This window comes from Trichosurus vulpecula, chromosome 2 (assembly GCF_011100635.1).
Source record: "Trichosurus vulpecula isolate mTriVul1 chromosome 2, mTriVul1.pri, whole genome shotgun sequence".
NCBI classification, from domain to species: Eukaryota; Metazoa; Chordata; class Mammalia; order Diprotodontia; family Phalangeridae; genus Trichosurus; species Trichosurus vulpecula.
In genome coordinates, this window is record NC_050574.1 from 304,607,784 (window position 1) to 304,634,365 (window position 26,582).

The following is a 26,582-nucleotide window of genomic DNA, read 5'->3' on the forward strand; positions in this document are numbered from 1 at the left end:
ATAATATATAAAATAAAAATAATAAAATAAGATAATATGTATAAAGTGCTTAGTATGATAATACTGTAAATTAAAAAAATAAAATAAGATAATAAATAATGATAAATATAAAGATAATATATAAAATAAAGATAATAAAATAAAAAGTGAACACAGTAGGCACTATATGAATGCTTCCTCCCTTCCCCCTTCTCTCCTCTCCAGTCCTGCTAGAATCTTGCCCTTAGTTTTTAATTAAGACAAATAGCTCTGAGACTGTGTAACTCTGGTATCAAGAACGACACCAAGGTCCTCATTCTTTTATTATCTCCTTCTGCCCTCCTCTTTTATTCCCAGTTCTATTTAGCAGCAGGGATTCAGGGAGCTTTTTCCCAAGTAATATTGAGAGGAAATAATTTCACGTTATTTGTAAGCAGGGCCTCTCCTGACTATTGTCATAGCTGTCTCTGCCTTTGGGTTTTACTCCATGACCGTCCTCCAATATATCAACTAACCAATCAAAATATTTTTATTGAATACTGACTATGTGCTAAATATTAGGAGGAATATAAGGAAGGATAAAGCATAATTTCTGCCTTCAAAGAATTTGGACTCTCTATATATACCCATGAAGAATTGAATTAACTCCCTAAATCAGTACATACTATTATGGTATATGAGTAGGTGGTGTTTGTTCTTGTTCAGTTGTTTCTCAGTTGCGTCTGATTCTTTGTGACCCCATTTGGGATTTTCTTGGCAAAGTTACTGGAGTGATTTTCCATTTCCTTCTCCAGCTCAGTTTTACAGGTGAGGCAACTGAGGCAAACATGGTTAAGTGACTTGCCCAGGGTCACACAGCTCATAAGTGTCTGAAGCCACATTTGAACTCAGGAACATGAGTCTTCCTGACTCTGCGCCCAGCATGCTATCCACTGTGCCATCTAGCTGCCCACATATGAGTGGTACACATAGTAAAAGCTACAGGGTTTCAGAGGAGTAGTCAGGAAAGACTTCACGGAGAAATTAGGACTTGAGTTTAGCCTTGAAGGATAGGTGGAATTAAGATAGACATAGAAGTATGGCAGTGGTGGGGTGGGGTCTATTCTCCAGGGCCTTTTGCCTTCTCCTCTCTCTTCTTTCTCATGTCCTATTATGTTCTCTATGCATTAAAGGACCTAGAATCGGCATACTTGAATTGAGTTGAATTGGATCAGGATATCCTGTTTTGCCATTTACAGCCTGTTTGATCTTGTACGAGTCACCTTACCTCTTTGACCTCCAGTTTCCTTATCTGTAAAATGGGATAATGATGCTTATTTCCTCATGAACTAACTATTTCACCAGACTGTAGTGAGATGAATACTTTGCCACTTGGAGCAGAAGCAATGGCTCAGAGGACTTTGTCTTTTCATGATTGGGACTTTTGCCCCTGGGCCCCAAGGTATCCTATAGTTGAGTGTCTCACAGTGTGTCCTGTTACAGCAGAAAGTCTCTTCCAGCCATGCATCACTGTACCTCCCTGTCATCTTCTCAACTTGTACCCCTTTTTCCTTCTTCCTCTTTTCAGTTGTCAAACCATAATCACATCACCATTGCTACTTGAAGGGGCCTCCACTCGTCTTCCCTGTAACTATCCAAACCAAAATACGTTCCTAACACTCCTGGTCACTATTTTCCTATGTGTATTGTTTCCTGCTATTAGAATATAACCTCCTTAAAGTCAGAAACTTCAAGGTTCTGGTTTTTATTTTATTTTATTTTAATATCTCCAGTGTTTAGCATACTGCTTGGTACAAAGTAGGGCAGCTAGGTAGCACAGTAAATAGAGCACTGGTTGTAGAGTCAGGAAGACCTGAGTTCAAATCTGGCCTCAGACTCTTACTAGATGTGTGATCCTGTATAAGTCACTTAACTGTGTTTGCCTCAGTTTCTTCATCTGTAAAGTGAGTTGGAGAAGGGAATAGCAAACAACTGTGATATCTTTGCCGAGAAAACCCCAGATGGGGTCACAAAGGACAGAACAACAAAAAAAGGCACAAATTAATAATATTAATAATTAAAGAAATCAATAAATATTAAATAAACAATGGTGTTAATTAATCAATTAATTAAATTAATCAAATTTTATATGTAGTATATAATTATCATAATAATGAATTAATTAAAAATAAATTAAATGAATAAAAATAAATGAAATTAATAAATATTTCTTCATTCATTTATTTTACTATCAAGTGATATGTAAATGCAACTTTTTAACCTGCATACTATTACTAGCTTAAAACTGCAATAAGACTTTTGGGATATCTTACATGTAGATTTAAACTTATGTTGTTTGTCCTTCATTCTTGAAGAGGACCAATGACTTCAGGAGGGTGATGTCTTGACTTGTAGTTGAATTCATCATGGTTCTATTCCTTATCATCTGTACGACTTTGAGAAAGTCATAGCCTCTCTGGGCTTTAGTTATCTCTTCTGTAAAATGATCCCCAGATCCCATACCAGCCCAAGAGGCTGTGACTGAATGATCTTTTCCCTGTATCCCTGGCTACAAATCCTGCCCCCAATGAGCTTGCTGCTCATGTAACAGGACAGTTGCCTAACTTCCCTGGGCCTCTGTTTCCTCATCTGTAAAATGAGGGGGCTGGGACTCGATGGGCTCTGAGGGCCCTCCCAGCTCTAGCTCTATGATCATATGTTGTCAGCCAGCGTAAGGGGACCTTCTAGTCTGAGATTTTCATCCCATTTGAAACCAATTCCTGCGTCTGACAGAGGAAAGTGTGCGAAAGGGTGGGTCGAACTAAAGACAAACCTCAGCTGCTTCCTCAGTTTTTCTGAACTGAGGAACTTTCCATGAGAAGTCAAGCTGGAAAAGAAATAGGTGAGTCAAGAACTCTGACTGATGCTTCTGCCTGGTCTGTCCCTCTCCTAGCCCTGTCCCCTCAAGCTTTGGCACATTCTACTTGAAATTTAGGGCAATAATCTCCCCCTCGGCCCCTTAGCCTTTTGGGATGTGTGATTTGTCAAAGGAAATAGCATCCTTTTCACAATGTGTAGCTTGGGGAGTGTTCCCTGTACACCTGATAAAACAAACACTTCAGGCTCCCCACACCTCTGGTGTCACGTAAATTACAATTATCCCAGCTGAAAACTGAACAATGGAGGCAGCTGGGGGGAGCTCAAGGCTGTGTCTATGAGAAAGGAAGTGGTGTGTCCTATTCCTCTGCATCCAGAGACTTCTTTCTTTGGTTACGGGATAGTGAATTAACAACAGGACCATAGGGTCAGAGTGACATGACGAGTGTGTGAAGAGTCTTTCCTGCTCACCTGACAACAATTGTGCCTCAGTTTCCTTATTTGTCAAATAGTGCAAATCATAATTTGCTCTACCTACTTCACAGAGGTGGTAAGAGGGTCAAGTGAGAGACATGACCTGCTGTATAAAGCAATTCACTACCTTATTCTAGTGTCTTTCTCTAAGAATAATGCCAAATGTAGACAATAGGAAGATTTCTGTTCCCAGGTTTTGGGGGAGTCCTGGAGGAGTCGTCTTGCTCTTGTCTTTAAACGGCTCAGTTGGGATGATACGTGTTAAAACTGCAAAAAGTCAATAATATCTACCATTTATATAGTGCCTACTATGCGCCAGGCACTGTGCTAAGCACTTTAACAAATGTCATCTCATTGGATCCTCACAATAATCCCAGGAGGAGGTGCAATTATTATCCTCATTTTACAGATGAGGAAACTGAGGCAAACAGAGGTTAAGTGGCTTGCTCAAAGCCACACAGTAAGTACCTGAGGCTGGATTTGAATTCAGGTCTTCCTGACTGTAGGCTTGGAGCTCATCTACTTTACCACCTCGGCTGCTTATAAATGTTATAAAGTATCGAACAAATATAAGGCAATGGTTTTATGAATCATGGAGTCTTAGAGTAGGAAGGTACTTTAGAGGTCATCTAAACGAATGTCTATACAAAGTAGGAATCCTTGCCAGGTGGTGGTACAGTGTAAGCTCCAAGAGGCCTGGCCCCTCCCTAGTCGCATTTCCCTAGAATGTAAGCTCCTTGAGGGTAGGGACTGTCTTCCATTTTGTTTTTGTATTTCCAGTACTTAGCACAGTGCCAGGTGCTTAGTAATCACTTAATAAATGTCTTTTCATTCGCCCACTCATTTTTAAACTGTCAGGTTTTATTTATTTTTGTATATCACCAAGGATAGCCGGGTACATTACACCATTTCACTTAATAAATGTACATTGAAAGAATGACACTCTAGTGTTATATTTCTGTTAGATTTTCAGCTCCTCAAAGGCTAGGGCTGTTCTGTTCTACCTTTGTATCTCCAGCACTTTGTTCAGTACCTGTCACATAACGGGCACTTCAATTCTTGTTGCTTATTTGATTAATTCATTTGAACGCAGTCGGCATTATTTATTTTTAGCAGCGTGGGCTCCTTTTGGGCTTCCGATCAAGTTATTGTTAAAATTTATTTCTAGTTCATCAAGTGACCCCATGAATGCCTCAGAAAGTGGTTGGAATGTGCCAGGATATTCCCTTACCTATTTATATCCTGATGCCCCCTTTGATATGTCAACCCCCTATTTACCTCCCATCTCAACCTTCCCCAGTTATGCTGTCCACACCAGATGGGATTGCACAAATCTAGAAATCCCTTTTCCCACATGCATGTCAATTATGGACATATTTTGCCCTTACAGATTTTGTACTTTCTCTCTTTTCCCAAATTTTGTGATTAACAGTTTATCTGTAAATCTTTTTTTTTTTGAGGGGGTAAGGCAATTGAGGTTAAGTGACTTGCCCAGGATCACACAGATGGTAAGTATCAAGTGTCTGAGGTTTGAACTCAGGTCCTCCTGACTCTAGGGCCAGTGCTCCATCCACTCCACCACCTAGCTGGCCCTGAACAACAACTCTTGATCTGACATCTGATAAGTATCAGGGATGGGAGTCACTAACTCTGTGACCATCAGCTAGTCATTTAATCTCTCAGTCTCCTCCCTTGTAAAATAGGTGTAATAATATCTCTAATGTCAACTTCACAAGGTTATTTTGAGGTTCAAATGAGATAGTGACCATAAATCACTTTATGTATTTGAAAGTGCTATAGATAGTTCAGTTATTATTATCACATTGATAATCTAACAACAAAGGCTCACATTTATACTTTCCTTCATAGTTTGCCAAGCTTTTGTTAATAACAACCTTGTCAGGTTGTACAAGTATTGCAACCCTCGTTCCACAAGATGAGACTGAAGCTTCATAACTATGTCTCTCCCCTCCCTCATTTCATGGCTTAGAATGATTTTATATTTCAAACTATGAGCTCATAGTTCATAGGCTTATAGCATGCAGAGGTGGTGGGCTCTTAAGAGATCAACTAGTACCACTTTCTTTCTTTCTTTCTTTCTTTCTTTCTTTCTTTCTTTCTTTCTTTCTTTCTTTCTTTCTTTCTTTCTTTCTTTCTTTCTTTCTTTCTTTCTTTCTTTCTTTCTTTCTTTCTTTCTTCCTTCCTTCCTTCCTCCCTCCCTCCCTCCCTCCCTCCCTTCCTTCCTCCCTTCCTTCCTTCCTTTCTTTCTCCAGGGCCCATTGCTCTATCCATTGTGTCATCCAGCTGCCCCAACCCTTTCTTTTTACAGATGGAATTCCAAGGAGAAGTGTCTTGTCCAAGGCTATCCAACTACTAAGCCTCTCTTTATTGTATGTGGCTCTTGTATTTCTGTCACTCTCCATTTTCTTGTCATTTTTCTATATTTGATCTTCCTCAGCTGGATTCCTAAGTTTTCTTAATTGTGCATGACCATGTTAATTACCCTAACGGCCTTCTCCACCTTGAACTCATTAGTCTTATAAACTGTGTCTGTCTTCCAGGAGGAGGTTGCCCTCTTATTCCCACAGTTGTCCCAGTATTGGCAGCTAGAGAATGCTTCTCCAAAGTTCCCTGAACAGGAGCAGAGGTTATCTCCATTTAATAGATGAGAATGAGGCCCAAAGAAGTTAACTGGCTTCAATGTCCTCGTCTATAAAATAAAAAGGTTGGGTTAAATAATATTTAAAGTTACTGCTAGTGCTAAAAACCCTAGAAGATTATGACTTGCCCAAACATCGCATAGTCAGTGGCAAAGAGACTAGATGCCAGGTGTCCTAACTTCCATCCCTGTGTTCTTTCTGTGAGACAACATGTACCTGGTGAATAAATGGACATATATGTGTGTATACATACATACATACATATATACATGCATATATATGTATTTCCATGGAAGGTCGAAGATATTCATGATTCTTTAGCCATATGGCTGTGCCTGGGGGAGCCAGGTCTAGGGGTAAGGAAAGGCAGAAGACATAGCTCAGTGGCTTGAGGATTTATTATTTATCATTAAGGGAACAGGAGCAGTAGGGAGCCCATCAGAAAACCACAAACCCTTCTCCAACTGGGAAAGCCTTACATAGAGTAATGATGGAGAGAGGTAGGAGGTAAAGCATGATATCCACAGGGTGTATGTGCTATAAACAGAAGTCAAGAGTCTAGCAAAGCAGATGAAATACTGAGTCAACAAAGGTGAGTGGGATCAAGGGAAAGCAGAACCCAGAGGGCTGGGTTCTCAGTTACAAAACAAAATTGAGACTGGGAAAAGCAGCCAGGCAACTGGAGGCAAGCTGCAGGCTGGCAGGGATCCTTGGTTATGGAAGGTTTTTGACCAGTCAGGGCAACATGACCTTCTCTGGGTTTTATAGGACCTCACTGGATCTGTGACCTGATGCATCATATTACTTGGCCGATGGGATAGTGTGATGAATTATGATAATCAGTCGGAGTTGCAGAGTAGCGAGAAGGCTGGATTGGAAATCAGAGGACCTTGGTAGAAGTCCTAGCTCTCCTGCCTGTGCTTCAAGTTGTCTGACCTTTCTGAGGTCAGTTTCCACATCTGCAGAAAAGAGGCAATGAGATTAGATTATCTTCAAGGTCCTTGCTGGCTCTAAATTCAATAACTTAATCCATCAGTCAATCGACTAGTACTTATTAAGTTCCAATTATGTAATGCTCGAGGCCTTGGGGATACATGTATAAAGGACAGAACAATCTAACAGGGGGACAATCAAGGACACCTAAAATACATACGACATAAATATATAACTGTGCGCACACACACAAAAGTCATACAAGTTATGACTACTACATATACAAGGTATGTTGGGAGGCAGCACACTAATTAACTAAAATTTATTGAGCACCTTCTAGGCATGGGAAGCTTTGCTAGGCACTATGGGAGATACAGAGAAACATGACATATAGGCCAGCTTCTCAAAGAATTCACTAGTGCATTTAATATAAAAGGTATAATTTTTCAAACTATGACTTAAGCTTAAAGAAATTTTCACCCAGCCACCGGTCTGGATGTCTAATGTGCATGACAGAGCCTATCTGTTTGCCATTTCTCTTGTCCAGAAGAATATTTTTTGAGGGTTCAACTTTTTCAAAGAGTTATATATAGCTGGAAATATTATACCTATTTCGAGCCATAGATTCTTCCTGAAATTTGTATTCCTGAAAAGTCAAGGACAATGCATAGATGACTTCAGATTCCTTGGTAAAATGGTAGAAAAACTAAGAGACTTCCAAAAAATAACATACTGAAACACCATGAAAATGGAATAGATAGAACTGGTAGAAGGTAATCAACCAACTCTTAAATTAACACGTGGAATAAGAAGTGAGAGGCAATGTGGTAGAATTTACTTAGACATAAACTAAGGTTATTCTTGGATACATGTTTCAGAGCTGTGGTTAAGAAAAGTGGTTCAAATCTGTAGGGCCTTCTGGATGTCTTATTGCTTGGGTGCCATCTTAAGAACATTGATTGCTCTGTTCAAAACTTAACGGATTTAGTGACTGAGCACCTGACACGGTGCAAACAAATATAGTAGATAGTGAATATTCATTTATTCATTCATTTGGTGATTATCAAATGCCTGTTGTATTTACAATCCTGTGCCTCAGTTTCTTCATTTGTCCAATGGGCCTAACGAATACTTGTTTTTACATCCTTTCTAAGGCTGTTATAAGACTTTAGGATGAGAACAAAGGAGAACATAGGTGTGACAACACTTTGAACTACTTACTAGAGCCATAAAAATGTGAGGCACTATTATATCTTTTGGAAATCTCCAGATGTTCTTAACAGTATTGACTGGAGAGCTTACCAGAAAAAGAAAATAAGATGGTACATAGAACTTTACTAGGCACCGTGGGGAGACAGCTTCAAATGTATCTGTGATATCACCGAGGTGTTTAATCTTTCTAGTGATGCTGATTGCAATCTTTCTCTATCTGTCCATCTTGTGTTTCTCTTGTCCATTTTGTAGTCTCTTCAGATCATAGATTTTGAGCTGGAAGGGAACTTAGAGGCCATCTAATTTAGCTTCCTTATTTTGTAGGTGAGGAAACTGAGCCCTGAAGTGGTTAAATAATTTCTCACTATCACAGAGGTAGTAACAGAGTTGGGATGGCACTTGAGCCCCATCACAATCTGGTCCCAACAAACCATTCCAACTTCATTCTCTACTATTCCACTATACAAACCATGTCATTTAAGTAAACTCACTGGCTTCCAAACATACCATATACATTACCGCTTAAGACTTTTTATTCCTAGTATTCCTTCCATCTGAAATACCCTGCCCCATCCCTTTACCTCTCCAAATTCTACCTACTTTTTAAGGTCTAGCTCAAGTGACACTCTCTTCAATAACATATTTTCTTATTGTTCCAGGTTACACTGATCTCTTATTTTTTTAAACTTGGAGCACTTACCTTTTAACATTTTCTTGGTAACTCAGGGTTATCCATCATCATCAATTATTATCTATGTGGTAGATGGTATGAAATATAAAGCTAAATGACTTAATCTTATCATTCTTTGACTAGATACAGTGTAAACTATGAACCACATTGGTATGTGTAACTTCTTCTGTCTTTAAGTTCACCACGAGAGTTCCATCCAGTGTGTTGGGTGTCTTCCTTACTTTACCTTGAAGTCAGAGGGTCATAAGGCACATTTATCTTGGTTGTTATAGATCGATAGAGCACACAGGTTCTGCATTACTTTTCTCTCAATCTTGCCAAATGACCCGCTCCTTTTTTTTGTTTATACATTTTTGCCAGTGATACCCTTTATGTTGCCTTTCTTCTATAATTTCACATTGGTAGCATATTGATTGCAGTCTGCTCTCAGCTTTCCTTTCTCTTTGGTTGATTTTCAGTTTCATTTTTTAAGAAATGATAGCTTTTCATGACTCATAGCTATACAACAAAGGTGGAAGAATATTAGTATTGAAAATTTGGACCATTGTTTCAGGAAGAATCTTGGGGGAGTAATTAAAAGAATTTTGCAGTTTCCCAAAGGTGAATCTGTCTCTCTTCCTTCAGTTAAATTCTGACCCCAATTAATTTGTATTATCTGTCCAAGATACACACATATAGCATAGATCAACAGAAAGAGTGTTGGGTTTGGAGTAGGAGGACCTAGTTTCGGATCTTGACTCTGCCTAATTTTGTTCGTTTGTAAAATGAAGAGGTTAAATTAGATAGCATCTGAGTTTCCTTCCATCTCCAAATCTATAATCCTATGTGGTGAAATAAGATTTGTGAAAGGCTGACTCTTCATTTCTAATGTTCTCAAAAAAGAATGCTCTTGATGAACATCTAGATCATCCTAAATTTTTTTATATATGGGGAAGCATGAATATGGGTCAGAAACTATTTATATTGTTCCAGTTACTTTTTTGGTTATAATAATCCATGAGTTTATTTAACTATTACTTTGTTAACTTCCTCTCCTTTCGATATCTTGAGAATCGAGGCCTCAGTGCTATCATAATTTTATTGCTTCCAGCAATGGGCCTCCCCAGTGTAAATTTGGTCTACTATAGCTACTTTTTCTATTTTTGTTTGCTTTAGTGCCATTTCCTCTCCTTTAAAACATAAATGGGACTGTTAGGTTACAAACCAAATGTGGTGGCTTCACTGTAATTGGTGGCAAAAAGAGATCGTTATAAAAAAAAAAAAAACAAAAACCTTTGCAGATTTTTTCCATCTTTTGTCTCGTTGTAGTTTCATTCTTAAACATCTTAAGGATGACTTTGTTTAGCTGGGTCTTTTTAGCAAACTTTCTTTAAAATGCTTTTCCCATTTACTACTTCTTGTTGTTTTATGAGGTGATACTATTCACAATCTGCTACCACCTTTCTTTGTAAAATTTTACAAATGAGTTATAAATTGGTATTGCCCTTACCTTCCTATATCTGTCTATTTGGCAGTTAAAGATTTAAGTGGATACATTCAAAGAAGTAATTAGAAGTTCCTGTCTTCAAGAAGGGTCAGCTAGGTAGCACAGTAGATAAAGTGCTGGGCCTGGAGTTAGGAAGACCTGAGTTCAAATTTGGCCTCAGACATTTACTAGCTGTATGATCCTGAGCAAGTCACTTAACCTTGTTTGTCTTAGTTTCCTCATCTGTAAGATGAGCTGGAGAAGGAAATGGCAAACCAGTCCGGTATCTTTGCTGAGAAAACCCTAAATGGGGTCACGAAGAGTCAGACATGACTAAACAGTAAAAATCTTCAAGGAACTTTTAGGATTTTTATTGAGATTAATGAGATTATTAATAATAACAAAATTATTATAATATCCATTTTCTCAAAGACAGAAGAATTAAATGACTTGCCTAAAATCACAAAGTTAGTCAGTGAAAGAACTAGAACCTGGTTCTCTTGACTAGTGGGGAGGTGAAATAAACATACAGAAACAAGGCAACAAAAGCAAGCCTCAGAGAGTAAATTCATTTACCTTCTATAATACAGAGTCCAAGCTTTAGAACGTGAAACTTGCTTATTTGAATTGAGCTGAGTCAGGGAGAACTTTGTGGAATAGATGAGTTCTGAAGCAGGTCTTGACTGTCTCTTTTACAAAGGTAAAATTGCAGGAATGAAAAGCTCTATTCACATGGGAATGTCAGATGCATTTTGCTTAGTTCATACAGTACCAATGAAATCTTAAAATATGTTTTTCTAAACTACCTATTCTCTAAAGAACTGCTAACCTGACCTGACTCAAGAAGCCTGCTCTTCAGCTCTTTGGTTGCCTAGCAACACCTTCCCTTTCCATCTCTGTCATATCACATATTGTGTTGTGAAGCCCTAAGCTCAGTTGTGTTCACCTGGGCTACTTCTGTGTGGTGTTGGGGGTGGGTACAAATCCCCTGAAAGCTGTCACTTCAGAGACTGCTTTTAGAGACTGTGGTCCCACTGTAACAACTAGGTGTCACTTTTTCAGTGGTCACTCCAAGGCTTCCAGTCTGGTCAGAGGTCTTTCTAAGGTTAAATTTAGGAAAATATACCCCTCTTCTGAGTCCGCATTGCTTGCTGACAAGCTGGCCTCCTTACATTTAGTTTTTCTGTCTATTCACTTTATGTTAAACAGGGCTACTGGGGTAATCTGTTTGGAATATGTTCTTCATTAAGAGGAAGCTAGGTGGTGCAGTGGGTGGAATGTCAGGTCTGGAGTCAGGAAGACCTCAATTCAAATTCATCCTCAGACACTTATTTGGGGAAGTCGCTTCCCTGCGTTTGCCTCAGTTTCCTCATCTGTAAAATGGGAATCATAATAACACCTGCTTTCAAGGGTTGTTGTGAGAATTAAGTGAGATAATAATTGTAAAGTGCCCAGCACAGTAGTTGGCTCATAACTGTTAGCTACTACTATTATTATCGTGTCACTCCCCTGCTCAAAGAGCTACAATGGCTCCCTATTGTCCGCAGCACAAAGTCTAAAGATCTCTGCCTTTCAAATCTCTATCATCTGGCCTCATTAAATTCATCTAATATTGATACTAACTCTATAACTAATCCTGTCCTGACTTTCAAGACCCTCAATCATCTGACCTCACCCTTCTTATGCAAACTTACCTCCCACTCAGTTCCAACATAGAAGCTCAATTCCAGTTACTTTATCTGTGCACTTTTGCTCACATTGTTCCCCTGTCTAGAATGTGTTTTTTTTTCTCTTTAGTCTATCCCAATCTTATTCATCCTTCAAATTATATCTCCTATGGGAACCCTTCCTTGACTGTTTCAAGCTCTCATTGATTCTTTTCTTTCCTGAACTTCCATAGCAATATAGCTTATATTACCCAGTTTAGTACATAATTATACAGTCTTATTTGTTCAACATCTTTTCTCTCTAACTGTAAGCTCCTTGAAGACAGGACCTGTCAGCCAATCAGTCAACTAGCATTTATTAAGCACCTACTATTTGCCAGACACTGTGATAAGTACAAGGAAAGGCAAACAATAGTCCCTTCTCTCAAGGAGCTCACGGTCTGATGGGGGAGGCAACATGCAAAGAGGTAAGTACAAATAAAATATATACAGGATAAATTCGAGGTAATCAATAGAGGGATGCCACTAAGGTTAAGGAGTACTCAGAAAGGCTTTTGCAGAAGGTAGGACTTTAACTGAGACTTGAAGGAAGCCAGGGAAGCCAGGATGCAGAGATGAGGAGCGAGAGAGTTCCAGGAATGGGGACAATCTTAAATATGGAGTTGGGAAATGGACTGTCCTGTACAAGGAACAGCATTTGAAGGACAGCATGCCATCCTTTTGTATCCTCTCTGACACCTTCCACAAGGCTGGGTATACGAGTTCTCAATAAACACTTGTTGGTGATTTGTTTATTTGTTCTAACATTCATCATAATAAGGTGTTCCATGAGCCGAGAGTGGTATTTCAGACTAGGCAAGCCTAAAAGAATACTAGTTTTATTTATTTTATAACCTGTGTACCTCAAAGTGAAGAGGGTAGACTAGTAATACCAAGCATAGTTCCTGGCTCGACTGTAACATCTAGAACCCTAGAAAGCTACCACAGTTTTGAGATACTCTGAGAATTAGCACATACTCATAAGCCCCCACTGATGTGTTTATATTTGTCAGCCACCAGAGGACACAGTTCAAAACAATTTAGTCAAAACATATAACAAACTAAGTGACAAGAAAAGATCCTCCCATGAACACATGGGGTATACTTTCCCACAGGTTACCATTATAGCATACATATATGAGAATATGTATGATAGGCCATACACATGAAAGGCATAAACGTGGGGAAACTTGTGGCCAGGATTCCTCTGACACTATAGAGCTAAGTGTTCTCTGGTGAGGTCAAGGTACCTTAGGAGTCCTCTAGTCCAACCCTTTCATTTTGCAAATGACAGAACTGAGGCCCAGAGGGGTTAAATGACTCATTCAATGTTACATAGGTGGCAAATAGCAGAACTAGGATTGGAGCCCAATTTGATTACAAAGCCACTCTCCTTTCTACTATTACCTTAGGATGTCCTGCTGCTCTCTTCTGGGTGCGGTATTTCTGTTGAGCATCTCTGCTATTCTATTGATCTGTGGCCTGTAGCTTCTGTGTTGTTTCCTGCTACTCCTTTCTCTGGCATAGCAACTAGTAAGCACCTCTCACCCAGGGAGAGCTGAAGCTCTTTTAGTGTTTAGAAGAGGGTGCTGCATACTTAGACAGACAGGCAGACAACAATATTCTGCAGAATACCCCAGGCTAAGATTAAGTCCATTCTCTTGACCAACCTTGCTCCTTTGTCTAACTCTTAAATCACTTATGGCTAGAAATCCCTTTTAGCACTTATTAAACCCTCTGGTACAGCAGTATTCTCAGGCCTCCACTTTAAGAGAGTACGCTGGAGTAGGGTGAAGCCATGATGGGCAGATTGCTTTCAATATGCTTCCCCTACCCTCACCTTGCCTTTCATTCTATTATACATCACAGGGGCTGGGGTATTGGAGAAAACAGAAAAGAATTGGTGAACTTTTCCCGACTTTTAACTTATTCTATGCACTTCGTGTATTGTGGCCAACACATGAGAAAATGTTCCTGGTTACAAAGATATTTTTCAAGCACGGACTATCAGTTTGCTGGGGCTTGGGTCCAGTGAAGCAAATGCTTGGGTGGAATTCTTGCAAAGGTAAATCATCTTCAGCCAGATAAACTTGTAACTATGGGCAAGTTTTTTTTAACTTCTCTGGGTTTCAGTTTCTGTATTTATAAATGAAGTGTTTGGACTAGATGGTACTAATAATAATTGATATTTACATAGCCCTTTAGAGAATAAAAAATACTGCATATGTTTTTGTAATTTTGCAACAACTTTGAGAAGTAAATATAGAAATTCAGAGTCCCCAAAGTCTCAGGCCGGTTTTAAGCTTTAACAAGTTTACACTGAACAAGTGTAATCTTTAAAAAACTGAAAACCTGAGACTTTTGGGATACCCTGTATTATCCTCATTTTATAGATAAGGAAACTGGATTCACCCACAGTCATATAGCCAGGAGAACCAGGGGTGGGATTCAAATTCAGGTCTTTCTGACTCTAATTCCAGCATTCTAGCAACTTTATGATATACCTCCTAAGTGCCTTTTAACTCTAAAAAGTATGGATTGATGTCACTAATTCAATGATTGTAGATTTTTCTCCTAATTCTACTTAGCCAACTCAGTAATCAATGCTGCAAGATGAACTGGGTAAGAGTGTGGATGGTTCAGTATAGCCAGTCATCTCTAGTGGAGAATAACAACAGAAACCACAGCTAGCATTTATATAGTGACCAAGGTTTGCAAAGCAATCTATAAATATTATTTCATTTTACCCTCACAACAACCCTGGGAGGTAGGTTTAGTATTATTTCTATTTTACCGAAAAGGAAACTGAGTTAAATGAACCAACTAGCTGGAGATAACTTACTGATTTAGATTCAGTAGCATAATAACATGCATTCAGAAGAGCAGATTAGTTGAATTATTAAGATTCTTTGTCATGGATATTGAAATCATAAAAATGATGGAGTCTCTATATGTTAAAAAAAATTAGAGAGCTAAAGTGAGTCTGAAGTGAGGAAAATAGGGCATGAAAAAAATAACAGATGTTTTTGTTCTAATGTCTCCTTCTTTGCTCACCAAGAACCAAGGAAGGTCAGGGGGTTTCTAGCATTAGTCTATTTCTCTGCTACACATTGGTCGAATGAGTGAATAAAAGGCATTTATTAAGTGTTCGCTTTGTGCTAAGCACTAAGGATACAAATACGAAGGTGAGATAGGTTGTACCCACAAGTAGCTTATATTTTAGTGGGGAAGACAACACATTTAGCTGATAAACCTGTAGGACAGAGATGGCCAGGAAAAGCAAATTTAGTTTTGGAAATCACAGAACTGGTGAGTGAAAACATTTGGCAGCTAGGTGGTGCAGGGGATAGTGTGCCGGGCCTGGAGTCAGGAAGATAATAGTTCAAGTCTGGCCTCAGACATTAGCTGTGTGACCCTGGACAAGTCACTTAATGCTATTTGCTTCAGTTTCTTCATCTGTAAGATGACACGGAGAAGGAAATGGCAAAAGTACTCCGGTATCTTTGCCAAGAAAACCCCAAAAGGGGGCCCCAAAGAGTCAGATATGCCTGAACAACAACAACATTGACATGACTTTTCCAGGAAGGAAGGAAGCGTGTACTAAGCTCCTACCTATAAGTCAGGAAATATGCTAAGCACTTTATCAATATTCTGTCCTTAGTACAACCCTGGGAGGTAGGTACTCTTATTGTCTTCATTTTACAGAAGTGGAAACTGAGGCAAACAGAGGTTACTTGTCTAGCCTCACATATCTAGTAAGTGTCTGAGGCTAGATTTGAACTTGGATCCTTCTGACTCTGGGCTCTACCCACTGTACCACCTATTTATCTCATATTTCAGGGGAAATAATAGCGTTGATTCAACTACAGTTCTCAGAGCAACAAATGGAAAAGGAGAGGGGCCCATGTTTGGTGGAAGGGCTGAAGAGACACGATCTCAGGGGACAGATACAGATGAGCAGATCTATAGAGCAGACCTAACAGATGAATAGAGTAGCTTAGTTCCTCCCAGGCATAGTCCCTGGTGGTCCTATCAGGAGGGTGGAGCAGGAGTAGGAGGATGTAAAATGGCAGCAGAGAAAAGGAGAACGCATATTCCCAGGGAGTGCAGAGCACAGGACTTTGCTAAGGGGTTATATTACAGATGTCACTAGATCACATGCGCTTGCTATTCATCTTTCTTTTGCTGCTGTGGAGTCCAACTTGAAATATTTCTTTGAAACCTGAAAGCATAGTCCTTATAATGTAACACCCAAAGTCTTGGGGATTAGATTGCTTCTGAGTAAAGTCTACGTGAAGTTCGACAATAGAGAAGCATCCTTTTTTCCTCCTCTTCTGCTTCTGGAAGAGGCTAATGATGTCCGGGAACTATTTCCACTTGAGCTCTCTTCCTTTAAAATTGTGGCTACTGCTGCAGTCGTTGCTATTAGCAATAGCACTGAGCCTTCCCTTTTCAGCCTTCCTTTTCCCCTCTTAACCCTGTTCCTTCCCTATGTCACTTGCAGGACCATTCGGAAACAAAGGAGGAGCTCCAGTTAAGACAGGAGAGTGGTTGGCCAGTCTCTGCTTGGACACGTTCTATGACGAGAATGTAAGTAGGGACTTAAGAAGATTGAATATTGCTTACATCCTCATTTTTCCTGGGGCTGTTCCTATCTAGCTGTATTCAATCTTCTTAAGTCCTTATTTGCATCCTCATCATGGATCTATCTATCAGTCTGTCTGTCTGCCTATCTATCTATAGAGATGTAGACAGATATACACTCATATATACATGTTATATACACATATATGTTATGTATATATATACACATATATGTACACATATGTATACATATTTCTTTTGCATTCTCTTGATGAGGCATTTGAGATAAGGAAGGGTCAATTAGAGTTGGGGACAGGAAATGATACATGTCTTAATTGATGGCATGTGGATAATTAGGACTCCATTTTTTTGTTAGATTTATCTTACTGACTTTTAATCATTTAAAAAGATGATTAAGGAGAAATAAGGTTACGATAAATCATAGACTAGATAAGTAAATTTCTGCTTTAATAGTTTAAGAGGGAAAATGAATCCTCTGGCATTGTAAGATATAAAAACAGCACCATAATATGACTGACCTATTAAAATGTCCTCAAGGCTGGGAGAAACTTAGAATCAGGACAAAGCCAAATGGAAAGGACAGCCATTAGAGCCACCTCTTTCAAATGGTCAACTGACCCTAAGCCAAACAAACTACCCTTGATCTCATAATTGCAGAATTATGGTAGGCCCATAGGGAATAATAACAGGAGCTCAAATTTTAAGCAAGAATTATGATTTTGAAGTAGTCATTTCCTATAGCAAAGTCAGCTGAGTTTGGTGCTTTCCATTCTCCCCTTTCAGTCACTTTCCCTAAGGATTTCCCTACCTATCTTGCTCTCAGAAAGCTGTCAGCTAATCCAAACATTTTATCTATTCCTCTCCTCCTTTTCTCAAACTGTGATTCTCTTCAGAGGCTCATAGAATCACATGATCCTAAGAGTTGAAACTACCTTTAGTGTCATTTAATCCTATCTCCCACCTTATGTAGGTAGCACAAAATGGGAACTGTTACATCTCCAGCTGGTCTATTCAGCTGCCCATTGGGAAAGCTTCAGATAAATGTTCTATTCAGGGCCACATCCTACACGTGATGTTATGCCCCAAGGCAGTCAGCCCTCCCATCTAGAAACAACAATGCAGTTAAAAAAACCCTTTCTTTTTTAAAAATTGAATTTGACTTTTTCCTCATTATCAAGAGCTTATTTTTATCCCTCCCACATTTCTCCCCTATAGAAAAAAGAAAAAAAAATCATAGCTAACATTTACGCAGTGCTTACTATGTACCAGGCATTGTGCTACATGCTTCATTGTTATCTCGTTTGATCCTCACAACAACCCTGGTGTAATATCAATTAAGTCGGGACTTTCTTACTGTTTAAAATGATTAATTGTCTTTGATTGAGTCTTACTAAGTGCTAAATCCCAGGCCCAAACCCCTATTAGGTGCTAAACCTATGTGGGTGTGAATTAGTAACTAAGGTGGGGCCCCAGGTGGGGCTAACTAAGGGAGACCTGATTAGATCTTTGCTCCTAAGTTTGCCCCAAGGTGCTAAGCCTATGTGGGTACGAAACTCCCAGGGTCCTAAGGGGAGGTGCTAACTCCAGAGCCAATCACAGGAGCCTAAATTCTGGTCGCTCAGACGACGTTTAATAACGTCTGAAACTGTATGAAAAAGGGAAGACAGAGCCATTTTGCTTAGGGCTCTCACTTTTGGCAGTGCGCTGATGTAGAGACTCTGGGCAGCTGTAATTAAGAGCCCTCCAGCTGAACTCAGATGTTGGTGCTTTTTGGTAACTGTGAACTGTGATTTAGTCTGTTTCTAATGTATCTTTGTATTTATATTTGCTCTGAAGTTCAGGGTGCTGGCTTTTTCCCCCTGAACTAAGTGAATGATGTTTGTATGTTGGATTGAAATAAGCTTGTCAACCCTTTAATGTTGCTTTCCTTAGTAAAGCAGATCAAAAGAACCTGTGTTAGCAGCGTTCTTGTTGGGCTCCTGTTGGTTTTTCACCCCTGCAGCAGCTGTTAGCCAGATTGTTGAAACACCTGGGAAGTAGATGCTACTATTATCCCCATTTTACAGATGAGGAAACTGAGACAAAAAGGTCAGGTGACTTTCCTGGTGTCACATAACTAGTAAGGCTGAATTTGAATCCAGGCCTTCCTGACTTCAGGCCCAGAATTTTATCCATTGTGTCACCTAGCTGCCACTAGGCTTTGTGCACTATGATGTTACCTAGCCCTCCAGTAAAATAAGACCTTTGTAACAAATATGCATTGTTAAGTATAATAAATTCCTCTACTGGCCATGTCCCAAAACGTATTTCTCATTCTGAATATTTAATCCATCACTTCTCCGTTAGGAGGTGGGTAGCATTCTTCATTATTGTTCCTCCAGGATCACAGGGAGGGGGTCATTGTGTTGATCAATGCTCTTAACTCTTTCAAAATTGTTTATTTTTGTAGTATTATTGTTATGATGTTAATTATTCTCCTGGCTTTGCTCACTTCATACTATATCAATTCTACATATGTTTTCTCATGTTTCTTTGCAACCCTTTCATCCTTTCTTAGAGCACAAATAATATTCACTTACATTGATATATCAGCCATTTACCAATTGATTGGTAGTCCCTTAGTTTTCAGTTTTTTAATAATACAAAAAGAGTTGCCATAAAATATATTTTTTTGTACATATAGGATATTTTCCTCTATTTTTGGTTTATAGACTTAATGGTGTTGTCACTTGATCAAAGGGCAGGCACAATTAATAACTAACTTTTGGGCATGATTTCAAATCACTTTCCAGAATGACTGGGCTGATTCACAGCTCTACCAGTGCATCATTGTCCTTGTATTTTCACAGTCATTCTGACATTTGTCATTTTCCTTTTATTAGTCAACTTTGACATTCTGATGGGTGTGAGGTGGAATCTCAGAATTACTTCAATTTGTGCTTCTCTAATTACTAATGATTTTGGAACATTTTTTTTTTTCACGTGGCTATGGCTAGCTTAGATTTCTTCCTTTGAGAACTGCCTGTTCATATTCTTTGACTATCGGCTGGGGGAAACAGCAATGTAGTTGTAGTGAAGACTAGACTATAAAGCATTTGATCCCCTCCAAAGCTCATCAGATAAAATTGCAGAATCTTGACTCTGGTAGAAATTGTACTGGTGATGCCTCTGTTTGAATCCATTCTTACTTGGGACTTCCATTCTGTAGCATATAAGAGCCCTATTTCCTTTACTTCTGAGTGTTTTCTTCTGGCTGGAGTTCTAGATCCTAGTCAAGAGAAGATAGGTCTAGGCCTTCATGCCTCCAAAGGATCAGTGTCCCTTTGCATGGATTTGCTTTTTTGTTTGTTTGTCTCTGGGTATGGATGGATTCAGAGGGCAATTCTAAGATAATATTTGACCAGAGATTAGTTGCTGCTTTTGAGACAACATTGATGTTAGCTTAGTGTCTCAGAGGTTGTTCAGAGACCCCACTCATGTGAGCAGCTAGGAAAGATATATCACTCTCACAGAATGAAATCTTTTCTACAATATTCTTGAGATTTGACAATACAAGAAGAGTGGCTGTAAATATTTTGTGCATATAGGACGTTTCCCTCTATCTTTGATGTCTTTGGGATGTAGGCTTAATGGTGGTGTCACTTGGTGATCCCTTTTTAAACAGGACATGGACAAGTTGAAGCATGGCCAGAGGAATGTCTTTGGATAACGAGAGGTCTTTAAACCATGCCATTCTATGACTGGTAAAAGAAACCATGGCTATTTAGCCTGGAGAAGAAGAAACTTAGGCATGATGATAAGTTTCTTCAAGTAATTGAAGGGCTGGCTTATGGAAGAAGGATTAGATTTGTTCTGTTTGGCTCTAGAGGGCAGAACCAGAGCAGTGGGAAGAAGTTGCATAGAGGCCAATTTAGGTTCAATCTAAGGAAAAACTGCCTGATAATTATACATATATTATACAATATTATATATAAAATTCCATATTATATATAATAGTAATCCAAAAAGTACAAAGGCTTCCTCAAAAGGGAGAGACTTCCCTGTCACTGGCGATTTTAAAGCAAAGGCTGGATCACCACTTGTTAGGATGTGATATAGAAGGATTATGGTTCAGATATGACTAGAAGTCTCTTTCAACTTGGATTTTGTGACCATCCAGAGCTTGAACCCAAGCATTACTGACTCTTAGACCAGTTTTTTTTTAAATCAACTATTCCATGCTGTTTCTCACCACGTATGAATGTGAACTATTATTAAGGTGCTGGTATATAATTTTGACAGTATTAATTAACATAATAAATTGAAAAAGAATATGGGGGTCATAGATTTTGAGTCAGAAGCGACATTAGAAATCATCTAATCTAATGCCCCTGTTTTACAGATCAAAAGCAGCACAGTTGGCAGACAAGTGTAGTTTTGAGGTATGGGGTGGGGTGAGCCAATTGTTAAATTGTCAGTGTGAGCATTTATACCTTGGAAATGGGCAAATGCTATGAATTAGAACTTGATTTATAGTTTGTTGATTGTAACTTAAAGTGATGAGGAAAATGTCCATAGTGCAGATTAAATTTTAAAGTGTGTCACGTGTTCATTTTTTTTCATAGAGCCTGTTGATAAATATTTGCCATTGGGTATGGTGTTGCAGAAAGAGCCATGAGTTTTGAATGGGAAGAAATGAAGGCCTGCAGTAGGGGAGAGATATATACGTGTTGATCAATCAATAAGTGTTTCTTAAGCATCTACTCTTTTCCTAGCCTTGGGCCAGATGATAGTTGGGTGTGCATCAGAAAGTTGGTTTTTGAGGCATTTTAAAGGCTTTATTTTTAGTGTAAACAAAATCTTGAAGCTTCAGAAAAGGGAACAGTTTTAGAATGACAGATTATAGTGGGCCATTCTCAACACTGCTTTAAAAATGACAATCAAACACAAAAATACAAATATAGGAATGTCAGAAGACATATTACTCAAGTCCAGTCACGCCCAGGCACACAATGTCATTCACAAACTCCAGGCCAATTTCTGAAGTCCTGTCTTAGCATTTGGATGAACAAGTTCATCTTCAAACATCCCCAGACCTGTGCTAATGGACTTTCATGATTCACCTCAAAGTTAAGCAAATCTTTCACTTAATCCCCTTGGAGTTCAAATGTTTCAAATACAAAAGTGTTTGTACCATTCTACAAAAGGCAAAATTATAGGAATGTATACATACATCACATTTCAGGCTTGGTGGCCGATACTTCCAGCAATTTTAACGATGTCGATATACAAATACACTTCAGCCTTTTAGCTTAGAAAGAAGACAATACAGTTAATTGAATAGAATCTCTCAGAGTTACATTAAACAGCAAATGGAAATGATTCAATTTTCACTCTATTATACATGAACTAAAAAAAAATTCTCTAAGACATGTGGGAGTGGGTCATGCTCGCCCTTAGAGCAGAGGCTTCCTAGCACATAAATGTACCACCTGCTTTGAGCCAGTTACCAGATGCAACGGAAGACAAAAAGTCTTCAGAAAGGCAAAATGTTCTTGTTAATAATTTCAACAGACTCTCAAATTTCACCTTTCTTGGTCACAAGTGGTAGTGCCAACCTAATATCGCCACGGGTAGATATGACCAGAATTCCATTGTCATGAAGACACAGACACACTTTCCAAGCATAATAATCTTTGGTTTCTTTAATAATGAGAGCATTTAGTAATCATTTTCCTCTTAAAGCATTTATAACATCAGAAGGCAACTTCATCATTTTATTTCTTGAGATGTTACTCATTATATCTGCATTTTTAGCAAGGCCCTTCTCTTCTAAAACATCTGGGGTTGCCATTGCCACCCAGTAGGTCAGTGGATTTCTACTGTAAGTTGACTCATGCTCCTCTGGTTTAATGGTGAGCATAATTTCATCATCCTATAACATGGCTGATATAAGGTATGAGCCACCAGAAAGGGCCTTTCCAAGGATGTTGATGTTGGGTCTGACATTTTCATGATCAATAGCCAGCCACATCCCAGTTCTGGTTAATCCCATCTGTATTTCTTCAGCAATAAATAGAATCTGGAACTCAGTGCAGGGATCTCTCACTCTGGGAAGGTAACCTGGATCAGGGACAATGACTGGCTCCCCCCACCTCCCCGAATAGGCTCCACTATTCAAAGCTACCATGTTTGTATTCTGGAGGATACATAGAGCAGAAAGTTCTATTAGAATGCAAACTCATTAGAATGAAACTTTTGTATTTTTGTCCCCAGTGCCTAGCACAATAGCTTGTACAATGGTTGGTGATCAATAAATCCTTGTTGATTGATAAGATATGGCCCTTTCCCTTGAGGAGTTACAATGTGGTTGGGAGTCAGGATTTATACATGTGAAATAAATAGACAAGAACATATCAGCATATATGTCCATTGTTGGTAACCTTTCCTTAGTATTTTTCTGAGTAGAAGAGAGGAAATCTGGAATAGTGGACAGACAACTGGACCTAGAGCCAGGGCAACCTGAGTTCAACCAACACATGCTGGCTATGTGAACGTGAACCAGTCATAGGCCAGGTAAGGACAAGGTTTCAGATCATCTTAATCTCAGCCTCTGAGACAACTTTCATCATTTATCACTAACTAGTCTTAGCTAATTCAACCAATGAGAAACTACCTTAAACTGATTTTCTGATCTTGGGGACATAGAGAGCTATGTGACCTATTAAATAAAAACCCTGCTTTTCTTGACAAAACAAATGGAAATTCATACCCTGTGCCAATGACCAAAGCCTTTGACACTAGGTATAATCCACAAACAAACACTGCAGAGAGTGGAAGAAGGAATTCCAAACAACTGCACTGAAGGACCTAGTTGGACCTGGAATGTCCAACTGAGAGAATGTCACTATGAGAATGTCACTCAGACTAAAGTGGTCCAGGACTCAGAGTACCCTACAATGAAATGAAGAGAACTTAGAGGCTGGCATTGTATAGACAAAAGGCAGCAAGGAGAAATGAATTCTTGCTGGGTTTAGTGGTGTCTGCTGCCAGGTGGGCCCAGCAAGGCTCTACTTAGGAACCCATTGGCATGCTGTACCTGTTGGCACAAAATCATCATTGCTGAGTAGTCGGAGTGTTGACATCGATGAGCAGCATGGCACGGTAGTAACAGTAATGATTGACGTTTACATTTGATGTTACATTTTCAAAGTTTTTTAATCTACACAATCTCATTTGATCTTATAACAACCCATTACTTGAGTACTACAATTATTTTTTTTATTTGACAAAAGAGGAAACTGAGTCTTAAAGAGTAAAGTGACTTGCCCAGGGCCTTCTTACAATGAACAAGTGTCAGGCAGGATTTGAAGCCAAGTCTTCCTGACTTCAAGCCCACTGGTGGAAAGAACTGGAACTGGAAGACCTGGGTTTGAATTCTAGTTCTGACACTTGTTACTTGTAGGTCCTATGGCTTAGTATCATAGGATCACTGATTCAGAGATGGAAGAGACCCCAGAGAGCATCTAATTCAACATCCTCATTTCAGTTTGAGGCCCATGGAGATAAAGTGTTTTGATCAACGTCACATAGTGTGAGAGGCAGGGTTTCAACCTAGGTTCTGTGACTCTAAAGCCAATGCTCTTTCCCATGTACTATACTACAGACTATTTCACCTGTCTGGGTCTCAGTTTCTTAATCTGTAAAAAGAAGAGGTTGGCATAGATTATCACTAAGATCTCCCGCAGTTGGGGTATGGCATACATAGTAGGCAGTCAGTAAATACTCTTCATATCTTAGGGAATCGGTGTCTCCTACAAAGGAGTAAGCATTGATGTCCGAGCAGTCTCTTTGAAATAGAGGCTGAGGTGATGTCTGTGATACATTCTTAACAGCTGTTCTATGATATAAAAAGAGAATACAGTAATAGCAAAAGTACTAGCTCCAGGCATCTCAGTGATTCATGTTTCAGTGAAGGTTCCCAAACCCCAGGTCGAAGAGGAGCCGGCTGCTTATTTGTGATCATGATAACTAAGCTGGCAATCTATAGACATCATTTCTGGATGACAATATATCTGAGGCGAGTGATCAGGGCAGGAGAGAAATTGTTGATAAAGGGACATCAATCAGAGAAAAAACAGGGCCTGTATTAGCCTTTGGGGAGCAGAGTTCTACACAGACACACACACATACAGACACACTTAGAACTAAAGGTCTTTAAATTCTACTCACTTCTCTAGTGATTGCCATAAACCTGTATCAAGACTTTCTGGTCACAAAAATGACCTGGCTAGCACTATTATTTCCTGTGCGTGAGAATGCATTTTTGAAAACTAAAGAGAGTCAACCTACTGCCTGCCTATGTTTCCTAGAATATTCCTGGAACAATTTTTCCAGCGACTCTCTGTGAATTGGGGGTGACCCCAGTCTTAGGCTCGGAGAAAGTAGCTGGATTGATGACTGCATAGTATACAGAGGGTATTCAGGCACCTACCACAACTTTCTCTAACTTAAGAGTCAGTGGCAATGTAACAGCTAGGCAGGTGTAGTAGTGAAGTATGGGGCAACAGAGAATTCTGAATTTGGAAGCAGAGGGCTAGCACTCATTTCCTCTGATACTACCGATGTGACCTGGAGAAGTCACTTCACTTCTCTAGGTCTCAGTTTCCTCATCTGTAAAAAGAGGGTGTTAGAGCAGGGGATCCAAATGGTTTTACTTTTCTTTGTATCCCCAGCACTTGGGATAGTTTCTGGTACATGTTGTTGTTTGTTTCAGTGCACCTGGCTCTTCTTGACCCCATTTGGGTTCTATTTTTTAATAGATAAAGATACTAGAGTGGTTTGCCTTTTCCTTCTCCAGTTCATTTTACAGATAAAGAACTGAGGCAAATAGGGTTAAGTGACTTGCCCAGGGTCACACAGCTAGCAAGTGCCTGAGGCCAGATTTGAACTCACAAAGATGAGTCTTTTTGATTCCAGGCCCAGAACTCTACCCACTACATCTCCTAGTTGCCCCCTTCTGGTATATACAGCTTAATAAATGCTTGTGGACTGACTGACTCTGAGCTTCCTATAATTCTAATTCTTATGATTCTAAGATCTATAGCATGGCTTCCAAGAAAAATGGTAACCTTGGAGTCAGAAAATATGAATTTGATTTTCAAGTCTGACACATTCTAATTGTGTGATCCTTGTAACATATCTAAATCTTAGCTTCCCTAGCTGAAAAATGGAGAGATCTACCTTGCAGAATTATGAGGAAAGTGAGTTATAGTTACTTTGCATGATTTTATTTGATCATCACAGTATCATTTATTTATTTAAGAAAACACTTATTTTTTAAAATTTAAGGTCTGTATTCTCCCTTCTTCTACACCCCTCCCCATCAAGAATGTAAGCACTATGGTACTCATTATACATGTGAGTCATACAAAGCATATTTCCATATTAGCCATGTTGCAAAAAGAAAAGAAAAATAAAATGAAAAACGATATGCTTCAATGTGTATCTAGAGTTCATCAGTTCTCTCTCTGGAGGTGGAGAGCATTTTTCATCATGAGTCCTTTGGAATCATCTTGGTTCATTGTATTGTATTTCACAGTTGATCATCATTATAATGTTGCTGTTACTGTGCACAATGTTCTCTTAGTTCTGCTCTCTTTACATCAGTTCATATAAATCTTCCCAGGTTTTTCTGAAATGATCCTCCTCCTCCTCATTTCTCATAGCACAATAATATTCCATTACAATCATATTCCACAACTTGTTTAGTCATTCCTTAATTGATGGACATCCCTTCAATTTCCAATTCTTTGCCACCACAAATAGAGCTTCTATAAATATTTTTGCCCATATCGATTTCATTTTTCTTTGAGATGCAGACCTAATAGTGGCATTGCTAGGTCAAAGGATATGCACAGATTTATAGTCCTTTGGGAATAGTTCCATATTGTTCTCCAGAATGGCTGGATAAGTTCACAACTCCACCAACCCATTTTTCCACATCCCTTATAACACTCATC

The 26,582-nt window shown here is 39.1% G+C and overlaps 1 pseudogene; it reads right to left on the bottom strand.

The window, feature by feature from the left end:
- Positions 1–22,096: 22,096 nt before the first annotated feature.
- On the bottom strand, positions 22,097–23,705 carry LOC118837064 (annotated as a pseudogene).
- Positions 23,706–26,582: the final 2,877 nt, after the last annotated feature.